The sequence below is a fragment of the Hyaena hyaena genome, unplaced genomic scaffold (assembly GCF_003009895.1).
Source record: "Hyaena hyaena isolate Hyena2069 unplaced genomic scaffold, ASM300989v1 scaffold_38, whole genome shotgun sequence".
Lineage (NCBI taxonomy): Eukaryota > Metazoa > Chordata > Mammalia > Carnivora > Hyaenidae > Hyaena > Hyaena hyaena.
Genome location: NW_024080670.1, coordinates 3,062,842 through 3,086,138, shown reverse-complemented (window position 1 = coordinate 3,086,138; position 23,297 = coordinate 3,062,842).

The following is a 23,297-nucleotide window of genomic DNA, read 5'->3' as shown; positions in this document are numbered from 1 at the left end:
CCTTTCCCCGCTGGGTGTCGGTTTCTGCCTTCCATCCCTTCCATCCGGCCTCCCTCCATCTCCTCCCCCCTCCCTGCCACCTGGCTGTTTCCTGCCCCACCTGAGGACAAGCATCCGGACACCTCAGGCTTATCCTAGATCCCCCGGAGAGAGACAAAAAGCCAGACTGGAGGCACGTTGTGACGTCGCTAAGCCTCAGTTTCTTTACCAGTAAAATGGGGGTCATGATAAGAAGGCCCCGGGATTGCACCACGGTTCTCTCACCTGAGCCGGGAGTCAGGAGATGCGGGCTCTAGTCCCAGCTGGGAACTGTCCCCTTCTCTCTCAGAACCGGTCTCCCTGTCGGTGGATCGGGAGCAAGCGCTCTTGGCCTCCGACCTCCCCAGGGGGCGTGGCTCTCCCAGTGCAGGTGGTAGATAGAGGTTAGGGTGGGAGAGAACTTCTTTCTGTCCCTAGAACCCACCACTGTCTCCCTCCGCGGCCTCTGTCTGCGGCCCCCTTCCTTCCTCTCCCTCCAGCCCTCCCCTTCTGTGCCTTTCCTCTGGGAAGCACTCCCTTCGCCCCAGTTGTGTGGCACCTGGCTGGTGGGGGGCGGGGGGGGGGCTCTCACCTTATGCTCAGGCCCTGACGGTCCGTGAGCCTTGTGAGGGCGGGAACCTCACGCCTTACTGGGGGCCTGGCCCAGGGAGACGTGCAGACCCCTGGTATGGGACCTGGCAGCCACTTTGGGCCACACTGGCCAGGCTTGCGGCCATCAGCGGCCTCTGTTGGTGGGGGGGCATCTGTCCTGTGTATCCGCAGGCCCCGAGTGCCCCGGGAGCACCTGGTCCTGCCCTCTGCGGTGACACATCTGCTCCTCAGAAAGTTCCAGAGTTTGCCTGCCCAGCACTGGGTTTTCCTGTGCTCCGTGGGTTGTTGGGTGGGACTGGGGGGTGGGGTAGGGGGCGTTGAGCTGCCTGGGTGCCAGGACCTGGAAAGCCGAGACTAACCGCAGCTGACCCTTTCCAGAGCTCCTAACTGGGGTGGGATGCCAAGGGCAGGTGGGGGAGGGCAGAGGAAGGAATCCCAATAGTTGGCATTTCCACTTCTCCACCTGGCTGTGTCCGCCCATCGGAAGCCCTTGAAGGCCCTGTCTCGCAGAGGCCCCACCATGACTCCTTGAAAGCAGCGCTAGTGTTATTTACACTTTGCAGATGAGGAAACTGAGGTCATTGGAGCCGTTAAGCAACCCTGGGATCAAGGGCTGAGCCGAACGAAAGGGAGAAGCAGCGACACGAGATGTGGCTAGAACAATTGGCGATGAGCTCTTCCAGGCAGCTACATTGGCACCGAGGGTCTGGAGGGTGCTTCTGTGTGCGGGAGGCCGAGGAATGCCCCCTGCGGTGTCTGTGACAGATGAGGAAGACGAACAGCTTTCCGATCACCTGGGGTGTCAGAGCGGGGTTGGAACCGGCCGCAGCGATGGGACTGGACCCCGAGGCTGCCCGGTTTTATTCAGGTTACAGTGGTAATAAAAGCAACCCGAGCGAGCGAGGGTTTTTAACACCTAAGTGCTCGATGTGGCATTCAGCCTCGGCTTGGACGCATCTCTGAGCCCTGACCACCAGCCTTAGATGAAACATCATTCTCGTCCCCGTGTTATTTCTGTATAGCTGATCTCCGAATCTGTTTGTCTCTACATTCACCGTTTCCCCTGTCGGGCAGGGGTCTCTTTGGTGTCAGGCTCCCACCCCCCAGCACTAGCTCCGCAAGATGAGGGGAGACAGCAAAACTTTGCTGGACTCATTTCAGTTGAAGAGACGGAAGGTCAGAGAAGCCCTACAGCTTGCCAGGAGGGCCCCCCAGATTTGTGGGTTTTTTTTTTTTTAATGTTTATTTTTGAGAGAGAGACTCAGAGTGTGAGTGAGGGAGGGTCAGAGAGAGAGGGAGACAGAGTATCCAAAGCAGGCTCCAGGCTCTGAGCTGTCAGCCCAGAGCCAGACATGGGGCTCAAACTCACAAACTGTGAGATCATGACCTGAGCTGAAGTTGGCTGCTTAGCCAACTGAGCCACCCAGGCGCCCCGAGGGCCCCCCAGATTTCTGTGGCTTGAGAGCCCAGATGCTAATCACCACCTCACATAGCTGCTTGAGACATCCAGTCTGAGATTCCCGTCAGGAAAGCTACCGGGCACGAATCTTCCCACCCCTGCCCTCCACCAACTGTTCTCAGGTCTTTTTTTATTTTGTTAGAGTAGGCTCCACGCCTAACATGGGGCTTGAACTCACAGCCCCAAGATCAAGAGCCGCACGCTCTACCCACTGAGCCAGCCAGGCGCCCCTGTCCTCAGGTCTTATACTGAAACCCAGGAACCTTCTAAATGGAATCTGCCCCTTCCCTACCTTTTCCCTGCTTACTGGGGAATCAGATGTGGGTTGGCCAGAGTTAGCTCAGTGTTAGGGAAGTTCTACTCTTTCAGAGTTACTCTTGTTGTTGTTTTTAATGTTTATTTATTTTTGAGAGAGAGTACAAGTGGGGGAAGGGCAGAGAGAGACAGAGACACAGAATGCGAAGCAGGCTCCAGGCTCTGAGCTGTCAGCACAGAGCCCAATGCGGGGCTCGAACCCATGAACCGTGAGATCATGACCCGAGCTGAAGTTGGATGCTTAACTGACTGAGCCACCCTGGTGCCTCCAGAGTTACTCTGTGTGTGTGTGTGTGTGTGTGTGTGTATGTGTGTGTGTGTGTGTGTGACCTGATTCAAACTTGCCTTTTTTGTCATATTGGTCCCCACTCAGAGAAATCTTTGAAGTGGATATGACCTTACTATATGGTTACTGGCCCAGGGTAAGTCATCTGTGCCCTTGGTCACACTGTTGCTTATCTCTACGATGGGGCCCCAGGGTCTGGATGGTCTAAACAAGCATCTCAGGGAGACTGGGAGCGGGTATAAACTCAAGATGCTAATATTTAAGATTTAAGAGTTTGACTCTACCACTGAGTGACCTTGGGTAGAGGTCTCTCATCTGACCTCTCTGAGCTTTGGCTTCCTCATCTGTAGAATGGGCACATGCTTCTATCTATCTTAATGCCTGGCAGTAGGTGGGGGAGAAAGAGGTCAAACTTCTCTCTCTCTTTTAAAAAATGTTTTAAAGTTTATTTACTTTTGGGAAAGACAGAGTGTGAGTGGGGGAGGGGCAGAGAGAGAGAGAGGGAGACACAGAATGCAAAGCAGGCTCCAGGCTCTGAGCTGTCAGCACAGAGCCCAATGTGGGGCTCGAACCCATGAACCGTGAGATCATGACCTGAGCTGAAGTTGGACGCTTAACCGACTGAGCCACCCATGTGCCCTCAAGCTTTCTCTGTTAAAAAAAAAAAAAAAAAAATTGTGGGGCACCTCAGTGGCTCAGTCAGTTAAGCATCAGACTCTTGGTTTCGGCTCAGGTCATGATCTCATGGTTCGTGAGTTCAAGCCCTGTGCTATCAGTCACATAAGGTCTGCTTGGGATTCCCACCCCCCTCTCTCTCTCAAAATAAATAAATGAGCTTTAAAAATCATTTAAAAAATAACATATTCCACAAATAACATACAACTTTTATCGCTATACTTTAAGAAATGTTGGTTTGAAAAAAAATCTGTCTAAACACCAAATAGTACCTGAGCACCCACCGCGTGCCCAGCGTTGCATTGGGCCCTTGGAAGACTGGATGGCATTACCCCCCTTGAGGGTGTGTCCTGCACACTGGGCACCAGCGAAACTCTTCACCTGCTCAGGCCCCCCTAAGGCAACCCCACAAGGTGGCAGAGACTGGGATCGCCATTTCCTGGGCGAGAAAAATGAGGCATGGGGTGGGGGGTGACTTGCTTAAGATCCCACAGTGAGAAACTGAGAGTCCAGGCTTTGGATGCGGGCGCTTTGTTCTAAATCGCGGGGGTGGGGGGTGGGGGGGGACACAGAGGATCTGAAGCAGGCTCTATGCTGACAGCAGAGAGGCAGACGCGGGGCTCAAACTCTCCAACCACAAGATCATGACCTGAGCCGAAGTTGGCAGCTTCACCGACTGAGCCCCCCAGGCGCCCGGGCAGGTGGGCTTGTAGGGCGTGAAGACGAACTGGAAGTCATCTCCTCGGACAGCCCAGGGGCCCCAAGGCCGTGTGACTGAGCCCGCCTATAAAGAATCACTGGCAACACCTCCATGGGACCTTCTTTAAAAAGCCCCCCTTACAGGGATGGTAGTATCAGAGTTCTAAGCCCTTTGCTGCGGCGGGTGGCGCATGGCGCGTTGTCCGTATCTCACCACGGACTCCTCCTGAGTTGTATCAAAAGCCCAGTTCGCGTGGCCGGCACCGTGGTGTTCTAGCCGCGGTCCTGGACGAAGGTCTCCAGCTGCTGTTACAAAGACGCCAAAAAACGACTGTGCCCCTCCCCCCCATCCTGTGCCCAGAGTCCCAGATGGAAGGACGCCTTCCGGGGCGCACGGGCTCTGGGGTCCCCATCCCCACCGAGGTATCTTCAGATGCAGGAAGCCTGTCTCGCCAACAGGCTGCAAGGTGAGATTGCCCGCCGGTTACGAGTCTTCTGCATCCGTCAGACTTCAGAGCCCCAGTGTTTAACCTCTGCGAGCTCCTGGCCAGTACCCCGAGGCCTCAAACCTCCTGGGGGCACAGGGGGCAGGGGGAGGTGGGGGCGGGTGCAAGGATCAGGAGAAGACCACCGGGCCAGACCCACAGCTGCGCTCAGACGAGCCCAAGACGGGAAGGCAGGGGCCCGGTCTCTCCGAGACATTCAAGTTCATCTGTGGCTGATTTCCACCACGCTCCCCTGCAGACCCGCAAACCAGAACCCACACGTCATCCTCAAGGACAGCCGTCGCTGGGAACGAGGCATGAAGAGCACGCAGGGAGGACCCGGGAGGTGTGTGCGGTGGGTCCCGCCCCTTCCTGTGTTTCCCAGGGGAGCCTGTGGAGGCCCAGCGCTGCCCGCGGGGCGCCTCTGCACCCCAGGACCGGGGGAGAGGGGTGCCGGGAGCAGGCGGGGAGGCTCTGGCTTCGTTTTAAAGAAAATATCGGAAAAGCAGGTGCCGCTGCTGAAAAACATTGGAGACGAATGCCCCCCCTACTTCGGTAACTCGGATTTCCAAGCTAATTCCTCCCCGCATTCCCTCCAGAAGACTCCTTCCTTCTGTTATCCGCCCCCAGGCCCGTGTTTGTCCAGCAAGCGAACTGCGTTTGTTAAGTAACATGAGCTTCCATATTTTAGGTTAATCCAGAGCAATGGTGATGCCAGTTGGGCTCCCACCGTCCCCTCGAGGGTCTGAACGAGCCCAGTGGGTGGATGGAATCCCGCCCAAAGCAGAGACGCGGGGTGGCCTGGTGCTCAGTAAAGACCAGCAACCGTGGGAGATTTGAAGAGGCGGCCATTGGCACGGAGCCCCGCCCAGACAGCTTATGAGGCCCTCCAGGGAACCCAGATTGGGAACCACGGGGCTAAGGCAGTCCGGGGGAGGTACAACTCGTGGACAATCCCTGCAGCCACTCCCGTGTCCTCATCACGGGATCCTTCTGCCGCAGGTGTCCCGGAGAGCTTGGTAGCTGTTGAGACATCCTGACGATGCCATATTTCGGCTGTGTGGCCTTGGGTACATGGCTTTCCCTCTCGGAACTTTTAAATTAAAAAAAATTTTTTTAATGTTTATTTATTTTTTAAAGAGAGAGAGGGAAACACAGAATCTGAAGCAGGCTCCAGGCTCTGAGCTGTCAGCACAGAGCCCGACACAGGGCTCGAATCACAAACCGTGAGATCACCACCTGCATGGAAGTCAGATGCTTAACTGACTGAGCCATCTGGGCGCCCCTCCCTCTCTGAACTTCTGGGTCTCGCTGCCTCCCTCCTGAGTGCTCTATAAGGCCTGGCTCTTACTCTTATATTACCTCTTGCTCAGGTCCTCTGACTTCCCTCATGCCCTGACCGTGTCACTGGATGTCTATGATGAAAAGAGGGTGCAAAGGTGTAGAACCCCTCTGAGCAGCCATCTGTGTTGGGACAGAGAGCCTCCTACACAAGGAGGCCAGACATCTGAGGCCAGCCCATTTGAGCGCTCCCCAACTTTAAGGTGCCCCAGATCACCTGGGGATCTTGCCCAAACGTAGCTTCAATGCGGCAGGCCAGGGCAGGGACCCCCCCCCCGAGGGGGAGGCAGCTGTGGGGGCCACAGTCTGGCCCAAGGCGGGACGCAGGCCACTTGGGGTCTGGAAGCGATGGCCCCAGAAAGGCCTGAGAGCCCCAGAGTGTCCAGGACGGGAAAGACGAAGTAACATGAGGGTAAAATTATATTTTCAACAGAAGAAAAGATCTCTGCCTCCTAGCGTGTAGAAAGATCTCTGTTCCCACCCCCACGCAGCCCCAGGGGCCCGAAAGAATGCGGTTTTCGGAGTACAGCTTCCCTCGCTGAAGGGGGTGGATTCGCTCTTAAAAAGTTGCCTGTAAAATGAATTTTTCTATATCAAATGCTATTTCCCAGTGGTTCGTGTTTTAAGACCATGATAGCATTCCCGCTGAGAAATATCCAGCGCTGAGGCATTGGCATTGAGGATGCGGCCAAAGCGAGGGGTGGAGAGTTCATGGGCTCAGTCCTCCTCCAACCCACGTGTTGGGGGTGGATGGGTTACAGAGCTCATCAGAGCTGGAATTGCAGAATTTGGGAACGAAAACCTGAATCCTAAATGGTCCCCTAATGGCCTGGGGCCCAGACCAGTATCACTGAATGTTAGACTGGCTGGGCCAGAGAGACCCAGGGCAAAGCAGCCCCTCGCCTGGAAAAGGAGCCCAGAGGGGCTGTCTGTCAGGTCAGGCTGGCCACTTTGTCTCTGTATAGAATGCCTAGGCCACCCTTGGACTGTCAGGCTGGGAGTGTTTTTTTTTTTCTTTTGGACACAATCATTTAATATACTCAAGGAGTGTGCCTCCTTGACCATTTAGAATGTTCTAGACTCTGAAGCCAGAGTTGTCCCAAAGATTCCTGAGAAATGCAGGGTGAAGAGAAGGCTAGGTTCCCTTGCCCAGGGCAGTCTTCTCGGGTATGCCAAGGGACACTGGGATTCTCGAATAAGAGGCTCAGGTCATGGTCAACCCACATCAGACAGACAGACTGGGCCTTTCCATCCTACTCTGGGATCGGTATCGCACAGAACACACGTTAGGAACCAAGTCGAGGAAAGGTCCTCATAACTAGAAGGTCTCTCTGGTCCTCAATTAGTTACCTGCTGCTGCCTGAGAAATCACCCCAAACTTAGTGGTTTAAAACACTAAGCATTTGGGGCACCTGGGTGGCTCAGTCGGTCAAGTGTCCAGCTTCGGCTCAGGTCATGACCTCATGGTTTGTGGGTTTGAGCCCCTCATCGGGCTCTGTGCTGACAGCTCAGAGCCTGGAGCCTGCTTCGGATTCTGTGTCTCCCTCTCTTTCTGCGCCTCACCCACTCATGCTCTGTGTCTCTCTGTCTCAATAATAAACATAAAAAATTTTTTTAAAAACCCAAAACAGTAAGCATTAATCTCAAAGTTTCTGTGGGTAAGGAATTCAGAAGTGGGTTGGCATGATTCCGGTTTCTGGTGTCTTGTGAGGTTGCCGTGTCAAGGTGTCGGTGGAGGGCTGCGTCATCTGACGGTTTGACCGGGGCCAGAAGGTGGGTTTCCAAGATGCCGCACTCATTGGGCTGGCTGTTGGCCGGGACACCTCAGTCCCTCGCCCCAGGAACTTCTCTGTAGGGTTGCTTGAGTGTCCTTCCAACATGGCGGCTGGCTTCCCTCAAGGTGACACAGATAGCGAGACTGAAGCCACAGTACCTTTTAGGACCTAACCTTGGGCCATTTCTGCAGCCTCCTATCAGTCACGCAGGGCAGCCCTATTCACGGTGGCGGCACCTACAGAGGTGTGAACCCTGGCAGGTAGGAATCGTCTGGAATCATCTCGCAAGTTGACCACTCAGGAGCCGTCACTTCAGTATGGGAAGGTAACTTGCCTCATTCGCACAGTTGTGTTCTTACCATCGAGCGTCAGTTAGGAACTCTGACGAGTGATCTGCCAACCTAGCAAATAAGGGAAGAGGACGAGAACATGGAAAAACAGCAACCGCAATAATCCAGCCCCATTTATCAAATGCTCCCCCATGCTGGGTGCCTCTCGGGCATCATGGCATCTCAAAGTCCTTGTCCCCAACCAGTGAGTCCCAGCAATATCCCTAAGGTAGGACACCCCTTTCTATGAAATGCACAACATGAGATGATTTTGTGATGAGGACTATGACAGCACAAGCGGGTCTGCCTTCTAGAAGGTTCCGAGACCAAATCGGTGACCCGGGTGAACCCATGCGGAGAAGACTGGAGGGTGAACTTGGATGGATAAATGCCAGAGATAAACAGATAATAAATGGCTGAGATAAAATGTTTATTTCACGTACATTAACAAGACGCAGGATCAGGGTGAGCCAGGAGAGTCTTGGGTTTACCGGAGCCTCGTTGCCATGAGAAGTGGTCATATCCCCAGATTGGGAGGCAGTGAGGCCTGGTGGTGAGGACCAGGTTCCTGGGTGCCTGGAGCACCTGCATCCCCCAGACCTGCTCATTTGCTGTTCACTGTGCAACCCCAGGCAAGTGACTCCACAGTCCTCAGTTTCCCATCTGCAAAATGGGGTGGTAATGGCAAGTGCCTCCGGTTGTGATGATTCAGAGGGACCGTCCCTGGCCCAGCACGAAGGGCTCCGGGATCCTTTAACCTGTGATAAAGCAGACGGCAGCCCACCACAGAGGTGGCACCCCAGATTCAAAGAGCCCCTATAGAAATGTCACTGCCCAGATGGGGCCTTGCTCTGGGACCACGAGTGGACCCGGAGCCACAAAACAGACGCTAGCTCTTGCTTGGGCCCCCTGTAGGGGTGAGCCCAGAGGGTTGGAAGGAACCCTGCCCCTTCCTCCACATGAGGCGTGTGCAGGCATAGAGCCTGCCCGGCCCCTTCCTGTCTTGTTGGGACATGATTTTAAAAGCGGGAGATCCTGGGTGTGTTTCCCCCGCCTCTCAGAGGCCTCAACCCCGCTGAGAGCCAGGGCTCTGGGGAAATCTGCTGTCCCCGCAGATGGACCAGGCAGAGACTCAGAAAGGGAATGCGGGCACTGGTCCCCGATCCCCCAGGCTGCGCCCACACCCGCGCTGATGGAGGGTGTTTGAATGGCAGGTGCTAAAGGCAGGTCATTGGGTCAGGCTGGCCCGGGAGTGCTTGGCTCCATCCCTTGGGGCTGTGTGACTCTGGGCAAGTGCTTCAGCCTCTCTGGGCCTCACTTCCCCCTTCCCTACAATCCCGGGATGGACTCAGCTGCTGGCCCTCTGTCCGTTCTGAGGAGCCCAGGGCCGGCCAGGAAGACACAGAGACTGCACGGGTGTGCGTGGGGCAAGTCCAAGGACACCCCTTTCTTCGCCAGTCAGGGCAACTCTGTTTTCATCTCCTTGGTATGTCGGTGTCTGGGAAATACTTCATTAAAAAGAAGAAGAAGGAGCAAAGAAAGTGTGTCCACAGTGGAAACAATACGTTCTAGAAGTTTCCTACCAGCTCCCTTTGTCCTCTGGCCCATTTCTTTAAGCTCTAAGGGAGCGGAGGAGACATGAGCTGGGGCTGGTGACTGCCAGTTTCCAAATTGTTCCTGGTTTTCTGGGCTTGGTGGGGAGGTCTCCTCTGTGGGTGCCAAGGTCACAGCCAGGCAGGGCAGCCTGGCTCCTCCCTAAACATGGGCACTGCTACCCCCGCCCCCAGGGGAGACTGTCAGAGGGTCTGTTTCTTCACCTGTGCAGTGAGGAAGAGGAGGGGGGGGGGCTTGGATGATCTCTCAGCCCCTCTTAACATCAACACTCTAATTGCTGCATTTATAGAGCTCCAGCTGTCTACAGAGCCATGGCTGGGGTTTAGGAGGAGCCAGCCCGAGCCTGCTGTCTCCAGCTGGCCTGGCGACCGCAGGGCTCAGCGTGGCCACCCGGGCCCCAGGGGAATGCAGTGCCGGGCCAGGCTGCCAGGCTGCCATTTGAAATGTCTCCTGTTGGTGGCACTTTGGCGTGGTTCAGGTGTTCTGGGCTTAGACTGTATTTGGTGTGTGAAAACATGCTAGCTCCCTCTCTCTGCTAAGGCTCTGTTTCTCACTCGAGGGAATCCTAGTGCCTGGCGTTGGATCTGACTGTGGCATTCCCCGGGTAGAGCCCATCCACGGCTCCTCCCTGCCCTCCGAAGACGCCGGTCTAAGCCTGGGAGTGGCCCCAGAGCCTTCTGGAGCCTGGCACAGGCCACGCCCTCCCGGCTGAGGGCTCTCCCCCCCCTTACCCTCTCTTTCTCCTTCAGACGCACAGGCACAGACAGGCACCTGCCCACCTCTCCCTGTCTCTTCTCTCCGGAGCCTCACATTTGCTGTGTCCTCTGCCTAGAACACTCCATCTCCTCTTTTCATGGTTCGCTACATGTCACTTCCTCCAGGAAGCCCTCCCTGCGTAACTGAGCCACTTTAGTCCGTGCTCCGGTTCACCCTGTACTACTCCTTTGTAGCAGTCATCACTATAATGATCTAAACAACTCCTCTTTCTCTGATAACCCCTCTCCACTCTCTCTCTCTCTCTCTCTCTCTCTCTCACACACACACACACACACACACACACACACACACACTGGAACGTGGGCTCCACGAGACCCTCCCTGTCCGGTTACCCAAGCCCAGCACTCAGGGAAGGCTCTGGAAACGTCTGCTGAGTGAATCCATGACGAGAGACCGCAGGGGCCCCCGCACACGGCCTATTGATTTCAGGTCGGTAACCGGGGCCAGAGCCCGGGAACCCCGGCGGCCCCCCAGCCCGGTCCCGACGGCTCTGCCTGGAAGGAGGGAAGGGGTTAAGCGCTTCTGGCGGCCTCGTGCTGTGTCTGCGGCAGTTCCCCCTTCCGGGGCAGCAGCAGCTCCGGAGGTTGGCGAGGAATGTTTGCAATGCGGAGCGAGGGGGGGGGGGGGCTGGTGGAAGTGGAGGCCTGTGGAGGCCGGCAGGGCCCGCTCCCCAGTTGAGCAATCGCCGGGGCCCAGCCGGTTCCTGGAACTCCTGCCCCTCCCGCCTTTTCCCGCCTCACCGGCTTCCTCCGCCCGCCTGCCCCCTGCCCGGCAGTGGGGGCGGCCTGTGCTCTGCAGCCCGCAGAGGAAGGTGCAGGGACGGAGGCCCAGAGAGCTAGGAGGCCAGAGGTGAAAGGGAGGGACCTTCAAGGAGAGACAGAGGAAGAGTACAGGCAGCTTAGCCCAGAGAGGGCAGGGCGTTTGCCCAAGGTCACACAGCGGCTGAGCCCAACCACACCCTGGATTCCGCATTTTGGTTTCCATGGCACCAGGCTACAGCTGCACACAGCACAGAGGTCACTCAAATGGGAAACTCTCCCCGCTGACGGCAAAGGCTCCTCCCCACCCCCAGTCCTGGCTGGGCTCTTCGCTCCAGCCCCAGGGGCTCAGAGAGGATGGTGGCTCTCACTGAGAGCCCTCCCGGGCACTGCCCACTGCATAGCCTATCCTGGGGACACTGGTCACCTCCGCGAGCGCCGAGCGGATGGACAGAGGGGCAAACTTGAGCTGGTTCTGGAAAGCTCCCTTCCCTTCCCTATTCCAGTCTCCTTCAGGGAAGGCCCTTCACGGTACCGCCCAGGCACAGAATGAATTTCTTTCTTGAGCGGCGCACGCCGTCCCTGGGAGAGCAGCGTTCCCTGACATCCCAGAATGAGCTCTGTCCCCTGACGTATTTGCGAGTGACGTCTGGGGTGCGGCGACGCGGCCTCCACAGTCGTTCAGCCCACATGTGAACCTCAGTCCCGCCTCTTGGTGGCCCCTCTTTCAGAGCCTCAGTTTCCTTATCTGTAAAGTGGAATTAAGGGAAGGGGTGGGTGGAACGGGCGGGAGTCGGTTTCTGCTAAGGCTCTGGCCTTTCAGGGTGCTGCTCTCGGTGGCCCCCACCAGCCAGGCCCTGGGCTTTGCCTAAGCTGCCAGAGGCCGATGGGCTCAACAGCCCTGAGGCGCTGCCTTGGCCACCACTGGTGGGAACAGAAGCGGAAATACTGGGACCCCACATCCTCGGAGGGCGGGGTGTGTGATCCTCGTGAGCTAGACATTCCTATGAGAACCAAACACCCTATTTACAGGTAAGGAGGCTCGAGGGAGGAGTGACTTGCCAGGCCATGCAGACACAGAGAGGGATTTTAACCCAGAAAACCCACACCAGTAGCACCAAAGACCCTCCTCCAGTCAGCTCTGCGACCATTCGTGGAGTCCTTACGGCGAGCCAGGCCATGACTGACCTACTTCAATCCGCCAGCACGCCTAAGAGGGACATAGATGGAGCCCCACGTTTGTCTGTTTGTTTGTTTGTTTTTCAGGAAACAGAGAGGTTGATGCGCTTGTCCAGGGTCACACAGCTTGTAAGGAGTGGAGCCTGGCTTGGAACTCAGGCCACCTGCCTCTGGAGCTTGTGCTCCTGGCCCATCTTCTCCACACCTGGCTTGGGATCCTGGCTCTGCACAGAGGGGCTAGGCCACCTTGGCTGAGTCCCTTAAACCCCAGAGTCAGGAAGTGAGGGGAGAATTTTTAGCACTCACTGGGGTGGGGGGAGACGCCCTGCTAAAGGGTCACCGACCACCAGGTGAGGGGAGCTCAGAGTGGCCAAGCCGCTTGCTTCAGGGCACACAGTGAGCCGAGGGCCCACTGCTCAGGTTGCTGGTTGCTCGGCGTCCCTGCTCCCTGTCCGTCTGTCCGTGGTGCACCGAGGTTGCCCCCAGGGAAGGCCCCCCACAGCCGGCTGGGCTCCCGCGGACAGATGGACAGATGAGGCCGCCCCCTCCCAAGGCCCGCGGGCTGCGTGGCTTCGCCACCTCCTCCCGAGCAGGTTTCCTTTAAGAAACCAGAAGATTGATTTCCTGGCAGGCTCTGCGCCGAGGAGCCCGTCCAAATGGTTTGCATGTCTGCATTTTTTACTGCTCCGTTTAATATGTATGCAAATGCCGGCCGGCTGCGCCCGCCGCGGCCGCACAGTCACACGCGGCGCCCCATTAAAGCGGCCGTCCGAGCGCGCGCCTCCTTCCTTCCAGGCGACGGCTCGGGCCCTGATAGATGGGGTGCGGGGACGGAGACAAATGACGGGCTTTGTAATTTCTTTTTCTCTTTTTCTGGGGGTGGGGGGGCGGCTCAGCCTGGAAACAGCAGAGGAGATTTAAATATATGCAAAATTGTTTGGAGGTTGGGGGGGATAGAAACCTGAACGGGGGAGAGAAATCAGCTCTCCTCTCCTCCGTGGGAGTCGGGCTGGAGGCTGGAGGGGGAGCCAGAGCCCCCACAGTCACCTTCTGGCGGAGAGAGCGGCTTTGCTTCTGATAAGCAGGCACCGGCCTACGGGAAAGCACTGCTTCCGCCGCAGTGAAAAGGAAAACGCTGGTTCTTTTCAGCCTGGTTTCACCTGGGGGGTGGGGGTAGAGGTGGGGGTGGGGGAGGCACTGGCGAGAGGTTTACCCATCCCACCCCCCCCACTTTCTTTTCTGGGGCATCCAGGGCTTATCACATTATAGGTATGATGTCATGTAACTCTCACACCAGCCCCATGGTGTAGGTCACACCCATTGTACAGATGGGGAAACTGAGGTTTGCTGGAGCAAAACCCCTTGGGAAGGATTGCAGAGTGACTGTTGGAAGGGGGGTGGATTGGGAATACTAGAGCCGTGTCCTTGACCCCTGCAGCCCTCAGCCCTCTCTTGCTCCGTGGAGTCTGCCCCCTTCCCCATCAACCCATGCTCTCTACTCCCTCCCAACCCGGCCCCAGCCTCCTACCTGCCTCCACCTGCCTGGTAAATCAAGATCGCCTCTGACTGAGCCTGAGGCCCGAGCCCCCATTTTTCAAAATATCATCTAAGCCTAAAATTCAAGGAGTGAGTTTGAAAAGAATCTTTCTGAATTTCTCAGGATTTCAGGCTACGTGGCTGGGGGAGGCAGCCTGGAGGATCATGGGAACTCAGGAACGGCTCGCAGAGGAGGCTGCAGCCTCAACAGAGGAGGCTGCCGTTCCGGAGCGGATGGCAGACAGACGGACAGAAAGTTACACTTGCGTGTGTGTGTGTGTGTGTGTGCACGCGCCCATGTGACAGCGGCTGAGAACTCTTGTCCCCAGGCTGCTGAGCAGCTGGGGTGCGAATTTCCCCGAGGGCGTCATCTCCCTGTGGTGTAGGCCTCTCCCTTCTCAGGAACCGTGGCTTCTGGCCTCTCCGTCCCCTCCCGATTCCGCTCCCCTTTCCAGGGACAGCCTCTGTTCCCTCAGCTGCAGAATGGGGGTAGGACAGGCGCCAGGCAGCTGTGAGGGGTGAGGAGGTGAGGCTCCGGGAAGGCGGGGGCAGCCCCAAAGCTCTGCTTAGCGGGGGACCTGGGTCTCTGGGAGGGGGGATGGGAGAAGCCTGCTGCCTGATGGGTAAGCCCGGGAATTCTGGGCCGGAAATGGGGTGAAGGCTCTCTAGAGAAGCCCTCTGTGGGTATGTGCATGTGCACACGCACGTGTGTGTGTGTGTGTGTGTGTGTGTGTGGATTCGACAGTCTAGGTTTTGCTACCCTCCTCTCTCCCTCCCACCCCCGACCCACGCCGGGCGCAGGTGCTCCCCGTGGGCGGCCCACATTTACCCCAGGCCTCCCCACGGAGCCCAACCAGGCAATGAGCCCGGGGGTCTCGAGTCTTCCCTCCACTCACCTGCGGGGTGCCCCTGGCCCGAGCCGGCCCCAGCCACGGTCAGCACCACGGTGCCCACAGCGATGACTGCCTGCAACTTGTCTGCATCACCGAGTCGAGAAAGTTCTTTCGTGGAGAGCATTTTGATGCATAAAAACACCGCTCCTGTCTGGATACCCCCTCCCTGGAGGGGAGGGGGGTCTGAAGCATCCCCTAAAACCGCTCCTAGGCCCTCAGCCTAGAAAAGCAGGGGTGCTGGGCCTGGGGCAAGGGGGGGAGCCCCGACCTCCCCGAGAGGGAATGCCTGTGTTTGTGCAATCGTTGGGTGAGCTCCTCCTCCTGCTGCAGAGGACAGGACCCGGGTCTTCACCAGGACCTCCCTCAACCCGCGGGGTAGCGGGTAGTGGCCCGAAATAGACAAGCTGTTGAAATAGACAAGCGTGAATGAGCAGGGAGGAGTCAGCCAGTGTCTGCATTTCACCAGCGCTAGGCCTCCTGCCCTGTGGCCCCCTTGGGGTGTGCACCCTTGCTCCCCAGCTGGCTGGGGGGGGGGCTGCTGTGCGTGGACCAGCTGAGTCAGGCCCTCACCCTGGGCAAGGGGCCACGGTGGCTCTCTCCGATCTTGCTGACGGGGCCGAAAGTGCATCTGCACCTCCCTCTGCAACCCGCCATTACTCATGCTTGGCGTTTCTCCCCCAGCAAGGGATGACCCGCGGAGCAGCCCAAAGCCTCCCATGTGCTCCGAGGAAGGGACGGCCGGAGGCCGGACTCGAAGGAGGCACAGCGGGACTTGGGAGCAGCCGCTCCGAGTGCAGGGACCATATTTTTCTGAGCTGAGAAATTAGGACACCGGCTGTAGCGGAGGGTTTTCTCAGATTTGTCTCATCGAGAGTATGCAAGGTCAACCTCATTTAGCTATGTAGGTAGTGGAGGGTCTTTGCTGAGGAGAATCGGGGTTTCCCAAATCGGGGAGGGTCGGGAAATTAATAATTCGATTTGACTCATCTTTTGGGGGCATCTGGGTCAAGCCTGTCCTTGGTGTGCCAAGCCCCATAGCAAGCACTATAGCAAGGAGCAAATACAGGCCTGATCCCCGTGGCCTCGTGGGACTTTCGTGGGGTGGCTGACAGTCCCCAGATGATTGCAGGGTTCAGTACCGTGAGCACATGTGAGAAGTGCTATGGGGTGGGGGGCAAGGGTTCCCCAGTGGAAGGGGCTGGGGGCCTCCAGGAAAACTTCTCTGAAGAATTAATGTTTGAGAGGAGACAGAGCCTCTTAAGATGAACTGTTGACAGGATGGGAGTGGAAAGCACATTTCAGGCAGGAAGAACAGCATGTGCAAAGGACCTGTGGCAGAGAGGAGTGCTGGGAGTCTGAGGGACAGGAGGGCAGTCCGGGGACTGGAATGTGATAAGTGAGGGGGAAGAGGAGGTTGGAGATGTCTGCAGGGGCTGGTCCGGGCAGCACCCACCAGTCCCTGAGAGTGGGGTACATTCTCCTGCTGGTGGCGGAGAGCCGTGGACTGTTAGACACAGGTGTGACCTGACCATTCGTGTGGAATGTTGGGATCCTGAGGATGATGACGATGCTGGTAATTCTAGAAAGTCTGTAGTGAGTGCTTCCTATGTGCCAAGCCCCATTTCAGTCATTTTACAGATGGGAAAGTGAGGGCTGGAGGGGAAGGGGGAATGGCTGCTCCAAGAACACGCGGCTGGCAGATGGCCAAGCTGGAACTCGGACTGATTCTGTCCTGGCTCCAAAGGCCCTTGCTCTTGTTCCACACCCCGACCTGCCCCCGTCTGGATGCGGAAGGCCAGGGGACATGCAGATGACACCCCCCTTCCCCCCATTGCCTCATACCTTGCTGTGGTGTTGTACCCAGTCTGCTCTGTGTCCCAGGCCTGGGTGGGGACTCTAGGTCGCAGAGTCAGCCAGGCTGGAAAGGACCAGCTCAGTTCCCATCCGACCTAGCTGCGGGAGGGGGCGGGGGGGGGCGCGTAGAGGACGGAGAGGGAACAGGGCGGAAGTAGAGGTTGCAACATCAGAGATAGGGTTCTGGAGGAGTTGGGACCCCAGCGGGGTAGGGCCTCCGCCCTGGCCTGTTCACTGGGGCTGGGGTCACACCCCAGCCCCAGGAGCAGAGCCTCACTCCCCTGTCTGCGGGGCTAAGGACTTTGAGATGTGGCTTCACTATCCCAGGGAGCAGGGCAGCGCCCCAGATGCCCACTGTCTTCCACAGAAGCAGGTCCGGATGATTGCACCAGTACAGACTTATCAGTGCGTTTTAAACATTCTTCTTCTTCTTCTTCTTTTTTTTTTTTGCATTTAAAAAATTCTCATTCCCTTGGTGATCATCGGAGACAGGAAAACCAAAAGCACATGAGCTACTGCTTCACAGAAAATAACAAGTGCTGGTGAGGTGGTGGAGAAACTGCAACCTTGGGGAACATTCGTGGGGACGTAAAACGGTGCAGCCACTGTGCAAGCCAGGATGGCGTTTCTTCAAAGATTAAAAATAGAATTAACCATACGATCCAACATTTCCACGTCTGGGCATATACCCAACAGAATCGAAAGCAGGGTCTCAGACAGATCCACGTACACCCATGTTCCCTGCAGCCTTATCCACCGTAGCCAAGAGGCAGAAACGACCCAAGTGCCCGCCAGCAGGCGAAGGGATAGACAAAGCGTGTTCTGTACATACAGGGGAATATCACTCAGCCTTAAAAAGGAAGGCGGTTTGGACACATGCTTCAGCATGAATGAACCTTAAGGACATGACGCCGAGTGAAATAAACCAGGTACAAAAGGACGAACATGGTATGATTCCACTTACACTGGGGACTCAGAAGGCGCAAATTCACAGAGACAGAAAGATTGGTGGGTGCCACTGCCTCAGGGGAGGGGAGATGGGGAGTCCAGGTTTTTTTTTTTAATTTTTAATGTTTATTATTGAGACAGAGAGAAATAGAGCATGTGTTGGGGAGGGGCAGAGACAGAGGGAGATACAGAATTGGAAGCAGGCTCCAGGCTCCGAGCTGTCAGCACAGAGCCCGACGTGGGGCTCGAACCCACAAACCGCGAGATCATGACCTGAGTGGAAGTTGGACGCTTAACCGACTGAGCCACCCAGGCGCCCCTAGGGGAGTCTGTGTTTAGTGGGTACTGAGTTTGGCAAGATGGTGAGAATTCTGGGGACGGATGGAGGTGACGGAGGCATAGGACACTGGACTGCGCACTTGAACATGGCTAAGATAGAAAATTAAAAAAGAAAAAACAACCAACACCACCTTATTCTGAGTTCTCTCAGGTTGTCAGTAGTGGGCTTTCTTTTTAGTTGCATTTATAAGAAATAAAATAGGGGCACCTGGGGGGCTCAGTCGGTTGAGCATCTTGACTCTTGATTTTGGCTCTGGTCAGGGTCTCATGGTTTGTGAGTTCTAGCCCCACATCGGGCTCTGTGCTGACAGCAAGTAGTCTGCATGGGATTCTCTGTCTCCCTCTCTCTCTCTGTCCCATGTATTCTCTCTCTCTCTCTCTCAAATAAATAAGTAAAAACTTAAAGAGAGAAATAATTGAAAATATCACATGGGGGGGGTGTTATTAGAGCAGTTAAGAACCACAGATGCTGGTGTTCCTGGGCAAGTGACTTCACCTCTCTGAAACTCATTTTTCCTCATGGGGAAATGGGAATAATGATGGTGCCTCCCTCCTGGGGCCACTGAGGATTCCATGATGGTCCGTCCAGAGGCCAGTGTTCAGTGAGCCCGTAGTACCCAGGAGCCCTTAGTGCCGGCAGATATTTCTCAGGTCCCTGGGGTTTGGGAGTATGAGCGGCACGGGCCCTCCACAGTCAGCGGAGATAAGACCCCTTGCCCCACCGAGCACATGGGGAAACTGAGGCCCGGAGGAATCAAGAGGTTTGTCTTCAGCCTGTCGGCGCCCCTTGAACCAGACAGTGGGTTTCCAAATCTGTATCAGTTAGCAAAGCTAGGTTCTGCTGCAGTAACAAATAAGCCTCACATCAAAGTGTCTCAGCATAACAGAGGTGTCTTGCAGCCAGCAAGGTCTGTTGTGAGCCCAAGTGACTCTCCCTGACCACTGCCCTCCAGGTGAAAGCCCAGGGACCCAGGCTGCCTCTGTTCTGTGTCCCCGGGTCACCGAGGCAGGGAAAACAGCTTGGCATCACCTCCCCCCAGAGTTCACCGGCTGGCACTGGTCACATGGCTTCACCCCAGGCGAGGGTGGGCGGTCCTGAGAAGGAGGGAATTGGCTGTGGGTGAGTAGCCGAAGTTGCTGCTCACCAGCCCCGTGGGATGAAGACCAGTGGGGTGCGTGCTCACGGTAAACTGAGTCAAAGAGAAAAGAATTTAAAGCTGGAAGGATTCCTCTTCCTACCTGAGCCCCCCGCTCCGTTTCTGGGGCACCATAGTTACTCTGTGGGACCTGATGTTACACCTGTATGGAGGCGCCCCTCTTGAAATACACATGAAGGCTTACTGTCCTTTCTCACTCCTTGAAAGAGCAGGCAGGTATCTGCCTCTGTCTCGGCCTTCTGCTCTCCCCTCGGGCAGTGCCTTCACTTGTATATAATCAGTCTCCCCGGATGGGTGTCGAGGAGGTTTCTAAAGTTCTGCTATTATCAACAGTGATGCAGTGAATTTCCTGTGCGTTTTCCCTTGTCGCCCGTGTGAGTGTTTCTGTGGTATAAATTCCAAAAATGGAATCTCAAGGTCAAAGGGCAGGTGCATCGAAAAAGCTGACAGCTCCCTGTTTTAAGAAGAGGTGCTCATGGAGTGAGTTCCAGGGACCAGGGTGAGTTCTCTGTCCTGGTGGGGGTGGGGGGAGGGGAGTTCCAGATGGGACACTGGGGAGGGGAAGCCAGAAGAGGGGACGCCCTTTCTCCCTCTTGACCCTGTGATCTCAGTTCTCATACGGGGCTCTGCTATGCCCATTTTACAGATACTGAACACTGAGTTGTAGAGAGGTTGGGTCAGTTGCCTGGTGAGAAGTATTTGAGCCACGGTCCCAGCCTGAATCCTCCTGGGTCGAAGATCCAAGCTGGAGACCGCACGGATCCTGTCTTTACTCCCGCCTCTCATGCCCCCCCAAGAGCTTTTTCTTGGGCAGTTTCTGAAACTCATCTTCCCTTCTTCGGGGACTCCCAGGGTCTAATTCTTTGGCTCTTCGTGGCAGAACAATCAGCCCATTACTTTTTCCCTTCGTTGGTTTCTTATCCGTTTCATCTCATTGTAAGAGGATATGGGTACTTGCAAAGTTTGCTCTTGTTGTGTTTTTAATTTTCTTTCCCCTCTGGGTAACGTGGCTGTTGTTTCTGGAAAAAAAAACAGGATACCCTTACCGTCGGATGGATTCAAGCAAGGCTGAAAACTACAAGCAGGGTCAAAATCACCAACACTTCTCCCCCGGAGATGACTGAGGCTGACCAGCTAATGGGTGCTAATGATCTGCCCACCTCCAAAGAGAGCGCTATCCCTGATCCTTCACCTTCCAGACCCCAAGATGCTGAGACCCAGCCCACTTCGTGTCTTTCCCTGATGGAAAGGCAAGTTGCTGTCTCTACTTCGCTGTTCTGTTTCCCACTCCAACCCAGCATTGGCAGCATTGGCTTGTTCTTTTTCTTTCTTTAAAAAAAATTTTTTAATGCTTATTTATTTTTGAGAGAAAGAGCATGAGCGAAGGGGGAGCAGAAAGAGCGAGACACAGAATCCCAAGCAGGCTTGAGGCTCTGAGCTGTCAGCACAGAGCCTGATGTGGGGCTCGAACCTACGAACCGTGAGATCATGACCTGAGCCGAAGTCGGACGCTTCACCGACTGAGCCCCCCAGGCGCCCCAACATTGACTTTTTCTAGGCGCAAAGCAGGCCCCCGCTAGGGCCTGGGTGGTCCTATGCATCAGGGGCTCTCTGGCGAGGTAGAGGCTGGGTCACCCCCAGGCTGTTTCCGTCAGACCTGACCTTCACCTCTAGGGAAGAAGGGGCCGCAGCTTAGGCCTGACCTTTCTCCGGGAGGAACTGTGATTTGGGGGCAGCATAGTGGTGATGGCCCTAGAACCCAGCCCAACACAGGTGTGAGGGGGAGAGAGATTAAGGCAAACAGGTGCATGGGGACCCAAGCAGCTTTGCTTCGGGGCCTCCTCTGGCCCTCTGGGAACACCTCGCATCAGGGAGCGAGTGGCATGCGTGGCTGTCGCAGCAGGCACCCCTGGCGGAGGGGAGGGTTCGTGGAGGTCAGGGCTCTGCCCGGGGCCACAGTTGTCTCCAACAGCAACTCTTCAGACCTGTTCATTAGCACCTGTGAGTCCTTCCTGGGGCCCAGGGAAACCCGTGGGGATGATGGCTTGGTAATGACCATGAGCAGGATAAGAACAAGAGCCAATGGCACGCAGGGCGACTCTGCTGCCTCTTTAGGGGAGGGCTGTCAGCGTCAGCAGCGCGGGGTTGGAGTCAGACAGAATCTGTACTGACTGTGCAACTGGGCCTCCCGTCCCCCCATCCACACTGGGCACCCCCGCTTAGGTGCGCCCATCGTAGGGGACCGAGCACAATGACGTTGAACAGCGTTCTGGGCCCTGTGCGTCCTCAGGGAGGCCTCCAGTCACTGAAGCCATAGTTTGGGTTTGGTCTGCTTACCCTTGGGGTGGTGGGTGGGGGAGCGCAGACTTACATAAGCGGGGGGGGGGGGGACTTCAGGAAGCCACAATTCTCTGTCCCAAAGGGCCCGTAATTGTTTACAACCGTGGGTTTCAAGCTGGTGATGCACACCCCCTTTCCAGTCTCAACCTTGTGCTTTATTCCGGCTCCAAATAGATCTTACCCAACTGATCCCTACTGAAGGAGGAAGGGATGGGGGCTGAGAGCCCACTGAGCTGGCCCTCTTTGCCACCCACCCACACAATGGCCCTTAGGGTCGATGAAAGGCTTGAAAATCCCTGCTTTAGGTCGGCAAGGGTATCACTGGCCTCAGAAGTAGAGGTGGCGGATAGATACCCAGAACGGGGTCATTTTCTCAAAGCTTTTCTCACTGTGCTTTTGTAAAAAGACCACAGAAGGCAGAGAACTCTTTAGATGAGAGATGGCTGTTTCTGGGGTCCTCTAGGGCCCGAGGTCGCTGGGCTGGGGCAGGCTGGGCGACTGTGGCCCCAAGGGCACACCTCCCCTCCAGGCGGCTCCGACATGGCATAGGACGTTCGTGTGGGAAGCACAGAGAGCAGGTCAAGATCCCCCTCTTCGTTGCCAAAGCCAGACCCAGCCAGAACCCCCATCAGCCACTGTCCAGCTTGCCGGGAGCAAGTCCCAGCTCTGAGCCTCAGCTTCCTCATCTGTAAAATGGACCGTAGATGAGAAGGGCGTAGGGGGAATGGTAGGGGCCGCAGGGCCCTGAGCACGGCTCCCGGTAAGCAACGGATCTCAGCACCCGTTGTTACTGAGCAATAGTGAGGCTCCCCAGCAAGTGGAGGCTGGAAGGAGCCTGGAACCCTCACCCCAAGGGGGGAAAGGGCTAAGGTCAAACAGCAGGGTCAGGATTCAGGACCCAACGCCCAGGCCTCCATGCCCAGAAGGGGAAGGCCAGTGGAGTGGAGGCTACCTTGTACGCACAGCATTGCATGGGGAGAAAGGATGCGGACCCCCTCAAAGGCTGGCCTCAGACTTCTGGGCTGGGCCCAGGGGAAGGGGAGATGCCGACCGCTCCCTGCACCAGGGAAGGTCCTGCCTCCGGTCTTGCTGTACTGTATTGTGGGCAACCAGGAGGCTGCGCAGGGAAGGGACAGGGGTGGCTGGTGTCCCTGCTGGACAGGGAGCAGAGAACAGAGCCACCTAGACACTGACTTGTGTGCGGCACAGAGCGGTTAGTGTGGAGAGGACCCTGGTCCTCGGCAAGGAGGGTGGGGCATCCCTGGCCCCGTGTACAGATGAGGAAATCGACACTCTGCTCAAGGCCACCTACTGGACAGAGGTGTGACCCTCGGCCCTGACTGCCTTTCCCCACCCCTTGCCTGATTTTTAGGAACCGGCATTATACCTTCATGATGCGTTACCCATTCCACCTTCGTGCCCCAGGAGCTATGGGGATTCCCCAGAGGGGCCTTGAAACCTTCCAGACTCCCCAGCAGATTTGAGAGCGGTTTTAGCCCTAGGGAGCAGGAAGGGAAGTCGTCCCCGCACCATTTTACAGAGGGGGTAAAGCGAGGCTCAGCGGGCTGAGGGGCTTGTGGCGCTGGGGGGGGGGGGGCGGGAGGAGGGGCAGCAGCGTGGCCTCTGGCTCCCGCCCAGGGGTCCCCCTGGGACTGCAGGCCTTCTGGACCAGCTCCCACCTTGCCCCCAACTCCAGTGTCCCCAGTCCTCTGGAGGAAGATTTCCGTGGTCCCGGTTGGGGGTGCCAGACTGCCAGTGACGAGTGTGTTTTTAATCCCAGCCCCGCTGACTTACACGATTATTCTTATTTAAGGCGGAGGCAGGGAGGACACGCCAGAGCGTGGCAGCCGGTCACCTCCTCCGGGAGGGCGGTGGCCCCTCCTCGCCTGCCTCGAGTGCCCAGATCCT